Here is a 9,777-nt window from a genome sequence, read left to right as displayed (position 1 = left end):
CAAACAGTTCAGGGTGTCCCCTGCCTTCGGCCACAAGGGCTGGGATAGGCTCCAGCAGCCCCGTGACCCCGAAAGGGACAAAACGGCTGAAGATGAATGGATGCCCTTTTCTAGTAAAATAAAAAAAGAAACTAAAAAATCTCTCTCTCTATATATATATATAAACACGCACTTCAAGGTGCTTTACATAATAAAAAAAATAGTAATTGAAGATAACATTTTTCTTCTTAAGATATTACTGTTTGAGAGGATTTCCCCTAAAGATGGAAATCAAAAAACTATCCTGGTTTCAAATGAAACCTGAAAAAGAAAGTAAAAACACCCTTGGTGACTTTTATTTTGAAAGTATAGGAGCTTCTTTTCCGGTTTTGGCGGGCTGAAAAGCAGCAGCCTGACGGACGTTTGGCAGCTCCGGGCGCCGGGGGGAGGAGGCGTTACGAGGAGGAAGCAAATCCTTCACTCCGAGACTTCACAGCGAAGCTCGCCCAAAAACCCGACCTCACCTGAGCCGGGCATGTAGTTCCTCGTGCTTAGGGCGTGGGGGTGGACGAGGAAAGCGCCGCGTGCACTTGTGTTTGTGGCGGGAGCGCCGCTGAGCCCAAACTTCCATCAGGAGGAATCACGGCGGTTCCGCCGCTCTCCGCCTCTCCAGGAGCGTTTCTCCTCCTCGGGATGTACGTCTGGGACCCTTTCAGAGGAGCCGCTGTCATTTGAGTTTTGTTTTTTTGGCATTTTTTTCCTACACATTTTTGAGGAATATCGCCGGAAACCGGAGCTGTTTTTTTTCCTGCGGGGCAGATCCACGGCGCAAACCCAAAAAGGTGCGTTTAAAAGCTGCATTTTCTTGCTAACTTTCACGGTGTTGTCGAACCTTTTTCACCGGTTCGAGGAGCCCCAACTCCCCCGTCCTCGGCGTATGACCGCAGCTCCGGGGAGATTTAGGAGATTTGCTCCGGTTTCAAACTTAATCTTTGCAGTTGTAAGTCGCAGGGATGTGGAGGGGAGGGGTGAGGGGTCCACGCGCAGCTGGGGTCACGAGGGACGAGTCACCCGGAACATCTGGAGGCTCATTTCACTCCCGCAGAGTTATTAAGATTTATTCCAGATTACAGTGACTTCCTCCTGAGTTCGCTTCATGGACGTGACGGCCATTAAAGCAGAGGAGGAAGGTTAAAAAAACCCCAAAACTCCTGGAGTGGACTACCTTAAGACCCCAGGACCACCTTAAGACCCCAGGTTCAGCTGTATGATGATGGACTCGGGACGTCTGGTGGCTGTCAGGTAGTCTCTGACCTTCAGGGCTTCCTGGTGGCATTCTTGTTGCCATATCAGCCCTGTGACGTGAAGGTGGTTGGTTCCAATCCCACATGTCAGATTTAGAATAGTCAGAGGTCCCAACACCAGCTGGAAGGCAACAGCTGGTCTTGGGTTGGTGTTCTCTCCAGGGTCCTCGTGGTTTCTTGGAACCCACACTGACTCGGTCAGACTTCAGTCCAGTTGGGCTTTACTTTGAAAGTCACTTGGGGCAGGATGTTGTGACTTTTATTTCCAAATGTGTTGGTTTCTGCAGAGCTTTTCCTGAGAATTTCCTCCCATCTTCTTTACGTTTTGACCCACTTTATCACAGTATCAGTATTGTACACAGTTCGCCGCGGTCGCACAGCATGTCATGAGACGTGTTGCCATTCCCACGGCGTCTGTGAAAAGGTCATCTATCAGCTGAACTTTTAAAATGCCGTCATAAACCCGTCAGGTAATGGTAAGAATACTTCATGGGGTTTTGTGAGACGCTCTGTGAGGTTGGACCTCCTCATCACTACTTTGGTGTTCAGATCAGTAGTTTTAATAATGAAACCGCAAAGCTTTTTGCTAAACTTGGAGGAGCTTTACTTCGCTCACATCAGGTCGTCTTCATGTGACTCATCGGTTTGGTGAGGGCTTCTTGTCGTGAACGGGAGTCATGAAGCGCTTGAGACCGCTGGAGGGTTGCGATGGTCAACCGAAACCAAAACAATGGCGGGATCGGAACAATTTCGTCTGAAGTCCCGTACACACCGGGACGAATTTCGCCCGCGATATTCGTCGACGTTTAACGCCTCGTGACTAAACAAAGGGCACCAATGTGAGTGTGGACACCGACGCGAAAAAACGCCACGCGTCAAAGCGTCACTTTTTAAAAAACGCCTCGGGTTCGTTTTTTTGGTTTGACGCGCCGCGTCGAAATCTATTCGACCAATGAGAACGGCGCTTTTGCACACGTGTCTGGAGCTTCTGAAGTTACAGTAAAACACAACTTGGAGCGAAGAAGATAGACTACAAGTAGCGTCTACACAGCTGCTAAGAAATAATGACGGACATTCTAAAATATCCTCGAACCAAGCACCAGTTGGAGCTACTGATGCTGGAAATATTCATGTTTTCTTTGTTTGATTCTGACAAGCGCGTAAATACTTGCTCTCTTCTTCTGAGTGAAAAGCGACTTTAAGAAGCATAAAGTTGCGCAGCGCCACCTTGTGTACAGGAGTATTTCTGTTTTACATTAAGCGCCATCTAATGTCAGGGAATGAAATTGCATGTTCGCTCGGCTCATTGTCAGCGAAAATCGCCTGGGCGTGAACGCAAAAAACGCGGCGAAAAACGCTGGCGAATAACGCCTGGCGAATATTCGTCCCGGTGTGTACGGGCCTTTAGTCTGGTCCTAACTGTGTGGTGGGCTATCAAGGCTAAACCATGTTAATTCAGCATAATGTAATTAAACATGTTTTTATTGGTCAAATTTCCATTTTAACCACATTTGAATTTACGAAACTGAGAACATTTTTATAAAAGTAATTATTTAACTCTTTGACATTGAAGCTATTTATTTTTTTAAATTATTGCAACTCTTCAAACGTTTTTTGCGATTGACGTAATTTTCATGGAATCTGGCACAGAGAAAAGCAGCTTTGCGCCGACATGCTCAGTTTACAAGCTGGCCAGAAGTCTGCTGAAAATAAAATACGTACTCGAGAAGCAGGTTAGTAGCAAATGTACAATCATACTGATTTTTATTCATAAATTCTTGAATGTAAGCCAGACAAAAAAACCAACAACTACGAGTTTCATTTCTGTTCCAAAAAAAACAGCATCCACTGCTTCCTGGTACAAATATCATTTGGGGACAGAAAAAATAACTTTCTTTAGTAATAACTTCTGTAGCTTCTCAGTAAAAGCAAGAAGTCATAGTCTTTCCCCTTTTTAGCAACACACCGCTTCCACACCATACTATTCACTCAGTCTAGTCCACAAATGTCAAAGTCCCAAACACTTTATTTAAATTGTTTCGTTAATATTATTTACGGTCACAGAGCTGCAGTTGCTCAGTACTTACAGTAGCTAGCCATTGCTGTTAACAGCTGGATCAGAAAGGCTCTTCAGAGCCGTGCAGATCATCTAAACTCTAAATCTAATGACTATCTGGTAACGTTCTGTTCCCACAACACGCCAGTCTCCTTCACGGCAGCAGATGACCTTGAAGTTTCACTGCTTGATTGACTGAGTAAACAATGCTCATTTTTCTGTTGATGACACTCGACTCCAACGCTGAAAAGTTCAGGTTTCTAGTTTTTGATGAACTATGAAAGAAACCCTGAGTATGTTTTATTATTTCACTAGACTGGACTAATTCCACAGTAAACAAACGTGGTTTGATGGGACAGACTGGGTCCGGGCGAACCGAGTTCCCTTCCTACTCCCTGACCTCTGAAAGACTTAACAGTGCCAGGGATTTTAGCGCAATTCAGACACATTCCCGCTATCTTTTAAAAAAAATTTTTTATTTCTTTTTGTAAAGCAAAAAATTATGTCACCCATTTACTGAAGTAAAAGCCTAATAAATATGAATATTTTACAAAGGCTATTGGTGGTAGTGGTATGGTTCGGTAATTTGAGCGTTTCCAATATAAAATGGAACCACTTAGCTGGACTGAACTGTACTATTTTTGGGCCCACGTTGCTTGTAGGTTCATAGGACATGGAAGCGACTGGGTAGGGCGGAGCTACTTTTGAAACCTGTTGATTGGCTGAAGGTCGTTAGGACAAAAGTTCAAGTCCCACTATCTGTCCCACATTTGCTCTCCGCATTTGACCCCTCCCCTGGTGGAGCGGTGAGCTGCAGACACAGCCGCGCTCTGGAAGCATTTGGTGGATTAACCCACCAATCCAACCCCTTAATGCTGAGTGTCAAGCAGGGAGGCATTGGGTCCCATTTTTAAAGGCTCTGGTATGACTCGGCCTGGGTTTGAACCCACGACCTTCAAGGCACCAAAAAAGCGGCTGTATTCCTCTTCACCGCCTGCACTCTTCTCTCAAACAACATTAAATGGCTTTAAACGGGAAAAATCAGCTGCTGGATGACCGGCGTTGTTGTAAGCTTCACCCTGCATGCGCCTTGACGGTCCAACTTTTAGTGGAAACGTTCACCTGAATGACCTGTACCATCCTAAACCGGCCTGGACCGTACCGCTCAGCGGAAACAAGGCTTTAATGAATTCACTGTGTTCTGATGATTGATTTTAAAAAGTAAAAGAAAAGGCTTTGATTTTTGGAAGTGACAAATCGTTCAAACGCAATGCATTGTGGTCTGTATTCACCAATCTATTGAGCATTGATGCACACCAACCAGTCTTTTGCAGAGACTTCTGGGAACTTGTTTGGGCAACAGATGTTCCAATTGTGGATTTGGACACTGGACAAAAACTTAACGGAGTAATGAGGACATTTGGACACAACTTTAGTGTCATGGGATGTTTGGAGTAAAACAGCTAGAATGCTACAAGGCTTCCATTCTAGCCTCGGCATCACCTGTTGGTTTTGTTGTATCAGGAGTGAAGAGCCTTTTGTTCATCCGTCTGAAGCAAACAGCTTAATTTCATACACTACAGACGTAAACTGGTGTTGAATATGTGTATAGTGAGTCGTGGTTCTCATCTGTGTAAACCCATTTGTTTACAGCCATTGTATTTGTTTATTTGATTCCTCCTTGACTTTAATCTGGATTAAACCTCCTCGCTGAAGCTGGACATGTTGATATGATGCTGGAATTTTTCCGAGAACCTTTTAGTCCTGATTGTTTTTATGGCCTTTAGTGGGGAACGTTGGCGCTTCTTTCTGGGCGACTCCACAGTCACGAGGTCACGTTTGGACATGCGCCGCAGTACACTGATAATGATTTGGTTTTTTGAACTCTAAAAGCACGAGGCTTTCAGAAAAGTCCTTTGAATAAAGCTTTGGTTTGCGTCTTCTCACCGGCTTAATATGTCAAGACTGGTTGGTTTTTACTCGATCCATCAGCTCACGTGGAACACGGAGATCCGACACTTCCATTGCCCTCGGAATATTCCAGGAACTTCCCAACCCAACAATGAAAACCGGATTAGATCTCGTCTCCACCATTGTTGTGCATCCCGAAGCTTTTCTCCCTGACAAAAGAAGGTGGCTGAGGCGTTTCAAAGGGTTGGGAGATCTCCTGCAGGCGTGTTCTCCGTCTGAGGGGTTAAACTGCCGGCTTCAGCTTCTGAAACCTGTTTGGGAGGAATGCGGGCTGGCGGCCGAGCGCCTCTGATACCGTCAGGAGAGCGTTACGGTTCCTGTTTACACAGAACCTCACGTTGGAGGTCAGGCCCCGCCCATCTGTACAAGGAGTTCACCTTGATGCTGGTTGGTGGCATTTACGGTGACTCATTGTGTTTATGCAACAAGTTCAGATGAAATATCACACAACGTTTAATCTAATAGAAGATTTAATGAAAGAATTTAAAATGTAAAGTTAACAGAAAATATGTTTATCGTGTCTTATTTGTCTTATTTTTGGATTTTTATTCCTGTTTTATGGAGAAAGTTGATCCTGTCTGAATGGAGCACAAGTCATTTGTAGGATTTTGGATTATATTGCTCCTAAAGTGACTTTTACGGGCTTTATGGAAGTTCTTGTTCATTTAAAAGTTGAGTGTTTTACCAGTTTTCTGTAAGTTTTTAAGGTTTAGCCGAGCGTTCCTTTAGCGGCACAACAAAGGATTAGCTGCCTCTAATCTCTGGCCAGAAGCTGTGAAATTGAAAACATGATGTTTGGAGCTGGAAAGCAGATGGACGCGGCCGCTGACCGTCTGCCGGTCGGCGTGTTTTGAATGAAACCAAAAAACTGTCTGTGACTTCTGGCTGCAGAATCTTTCTGCCCGCATTTAAATCAGCCTGAAGTGGAGAAACTGGCAGCAGACGGTCTGTGAAGTCTGTCTCTGTTGGAACAATGTGGTCGTGTTTTAGGCCAAAGCCACAGAAACTCCAGAGTTCAAAGACGGCTCCTCAAAAATGAGGTTTTTTGTGTCATAATTGGGGAGGCTTTGAGGAATCCTGCAGGAATCCGAGGTGGTGGCATGTTTGTCGAAGCGTTCACGCACTTTGCTTCTGTGTTTGAGGATTTGCCGTCAAGCTTCTGTGGCTTCAGATTGGCGGGAAACCTTTGTATCCAGTCGTTTCTCTTTCATCTGCTGCAACAAAAAGCAGAATTTTTGTCAAATTACTTCAGTTTTAGGAATCTGGTGCTTGGGTAGAAGAAATGACAAATGTGCAAACTTTAGATTTTACTAGGTATTTTTTTATTTTAGTTAAGCTTGGGAGCTGATTTAACACTTTGTTTTTTGAATATTTTGTCTCCTGTGTTTTTCTTTGGTGGCAAAGATTTGATTTAACTGGGATATCTATGAAATATTTGCACTGTTATGGAAAAACTCTGATTATTTTATTTTTTTTGGTGGAGGGCTAAAAGTGAACAAACAAATTAATATAAAAAAATATATAAAGTATAATCACAGTTTGAGATGTACATAATTTAGCATAGTCCTGCAACAGATTGGCGACCTGTCCAGGGTTTACCCCGCCTTTGCCTAACAGTAGCTGGGATAGGCTCCAGCAACATCGTTACCCCGAAAGGGAGAAAATGGATGGATAATGGATGGCAAATTATTGGAAGAATTTATAGTCAATTGTCTTGGTGACATAGAATACATTTGTTTTTTTTTGTTTTTTTTAAAATCACACGTTTGATAGTTTGGCATCGGTTGTCATAAGAAAACACTTTAAAGATGTCAAAGTAGTGTGTGTCACAGTTATTCATTACACTCCATCAAAAAAGTACTTTGACAGACATGCAATAAATGAACAGCTTCAACATTAAAATTCTTAATTTAACCCCTTAACATCAGATACTTAACACGCTCTTTGACGTATCGTAACTCTTTGGCCGCTGATCCAATCTATGTCAATCTGAGGATTTATGTTGATTGCTTAAACAGTTGAAGAGATAAAATAAGATTTTTACTCTTCAAACTGCTCACTTCCATTCGTGAAGTTACAAGGTTCGCATTTTCTTTTTGTATTCAGTACATGTATTTTTGATGCTTCATGAAAGGAAAAAATGTAGAAAAAAATGGAAATATTGGAGCTAAACTCTGGTGTCAAAAGGGTTAATATGGAAAGTAAACAATTGAAAAGTAATAGACTTGTAGGAGGACTATGTGCTTTAGTATTTAGTAGACTTGACCTTTTGCAGTTTTTAATTCAGAAGCTCTTTTTATCATTGTACCAATGAGCTTTGTCAGCAGGTCGGCCAGGGACCAGAATCTGTTGCTTCCTCTCCTTAGCGTTTGAATTTTACTATAATTTCATTGACCCCAGCAGGAGTAATTTAAAGAATTTTGGCCACTTTTGGCAGACTAAGACTAGCCTCAGATAATATTTCTTGTGTGCGGTATGGTTACTCTAAGCCTGGGGTGTCAGACTCCAGGCCTCGAGGGCCGATGTCCAACATGATTTCCAACCAACCTGCCATCGAAGATCCTCATTGGCTAAACACACCTGATCCAGGTAATCCACAGCAGAAAAGGGGAGGATTTCTGGAAAAACCAGCTAACTGAAAAGTTTTAATGTTGCGTTTCGTCCCTTTCCTGCCATCATGAAGCTCTAGCTGGAGGAGAAAAGGCTCAGTGTCTGTGTTGGAGATGAGGCAAATACCGTTCAGTGCGTTACAGGCATGAGGACGAGTCTGCAGTGTTATACTTTTACCTTAAGAACAGAGTACTGTTGGATAGAAAAATGTAAAACAAAGTACTGGTAGTACTTTTGGGGAAAAATGATCCTTCTCGTCTGTCTTGTTATATTAATGAATATTTGAACTTCGGTTTCGTTTCCAAAGAAATTCTTGGTGTTTTTGTTGTTTATGGATTCAGTGTTGAGAACTGAGCTTTTCTGTAGATTATAACGTCATCTTCCAAACCCTGGTGCATGCTGGGTAATCAGTTATTGTCTAAGGCGGTCCTTTAGCTCTAGGAGAGTTTCATGTCAAGAGTTTGGTTAAACCAGAGTCTTCGGTTTCTTTCTTGGAGCGCCGCGTCCTTCTCGTGACCTTCACTCTGTGAATCACAGAGCTGTTTCAGACGTGAACTTCTTTATTGGTTCATTTTCTCATGGACTTCAAAGAACAGGGTTTTTTTGGCAATTTGTTTAGTTTAGTTTTCCACAATGTGTCACAAATAACAGATCACCTCATATACAGAACGTGGAGACAATGGACACCCCCGAGGCGGATGCTTATTATTAGGGGGCCGATTTGGCTGAAGGGTGGTTCTTTGACTGCAGCTCTGAGCCTGCTGGAGTCTGAAGGATGCATTTAAATGCGTCTGCAGCAGCTGGGTGAAGCTGTTGTCAGCGAGCATCAGGGTGAAGAGCTGTGATTTTAGACGTCCTCCAGTCACCTGAGGATCACCTGAAGCCTCACCTGCTGCAGGTGTGGATCACAGAAAACGTTGCTCAGGATCCGCACGACTCTGCAGTTTAAACACAAACATGACCAACTGAAACATCTCATCAACTTGATCTTCACTTTTAAGAGGATTTTTCATTTAACAAGGTTATTTATTTTAAGCAAAACCGCTGTTCAGTGAGTTTTTAATGAGAATGAAAGCTCTACTTTTGTTCAGTGCACTATTATTCATGCCAGAACAGTTCTTTAGGACTGAAGTCACCTGGTTTTGGAATGAAACTTTGATCAGATGATCTTAACTGAATGGTGTTAAATTCAAGTTGAGTCATGTAGAAGGCAGTTTGTCCATGAGGCAAGGAATGCCCCAATTTCTGTTTGAAGAGAAAAACAATCATTTTTATTTGAAAGACGGTCTTCAACAGTTAATCATTATTTCTAAAACCGAAACTTTAGTTTGTTTTTGAACATTTTGGAGTCAAAAAGACTTAAAAAAAAATAAAAATAAAATAAAAAGACAAAAATTCCACTTAGAATTTCACCAAAAAAGGAAATTGGCCCCCAAACAAACCAAAGATTTCAGACCAAATTTTAGGCTCAAAGTTGACTTTAATTAAACTCGTCTAAAAGCAAAACTTTTTAAGCTATTAAAGTGTTTTTTGTTCTTTGGTTCCATCAAACGCATGGTGGTATCAGGTGTTTATCATGCAGCCCACAGAACCGGGGAAACAAAGGTCAACCTTGTCTGCCACAATTTCCAAATCATGATTGTGTTGATATTATTGTGCATCCGTCCTCTTTAATCCAGGGTTATTATTAATAGCTGTTTTTGACTTTTAGTCTTATATTTGCACCGTACAAACTGCTCATCTACCCTACACTGGTATCATTTTTTTCAGAATAACTTCCCCAATAAAATTATTTGCCATTTTGTCATGCGATGTTCACACACAAGACCTAAAATCACTCAAAAATCAAAACTAAAA

The 9,777-nt window shown here is 42.5% G+C and overlaps 1 protein-coding gene across 1 annotated transcript in view; it reads left to right on the top strand.

Annotated features, from left to right (window-relative positions):
• The first annotated feature begins 399 nt into the window (after nt 1–399).
• The window catches only part of LOC101167917 (plexin-B2), a 168,912-nt gene continuing 159,534 nt past the window's right edge, over nt 400–9,777 (top strand). Inside the window, exon 1 of the mRNA XM_004083283.4 lies at nt 400–821. The gene's annotated coding sequence lies outside the window, so the exon portion shown is untranslated. The remainder of the gene's footprint in view (nt 822–9,777) is intronic.

Source organism: Oryzias latipes, chromosome 23 (genome assembly GCF_002234675.1).
Source record: "Oryzias latipes chromosome 23, ASM223467v1".
Lineage (NCBI taxonomy): Eukaryota > Metazoa > Chordata > Actinopteri > Beloniformes > Adrianichthyidae > Oryzias > Oryzias latipes.
The sequence above is the reverse complement of the archived record's forward strand: the minus strand, read 5'-3'. Positions and strand labels throughout refer to the sequence as shown.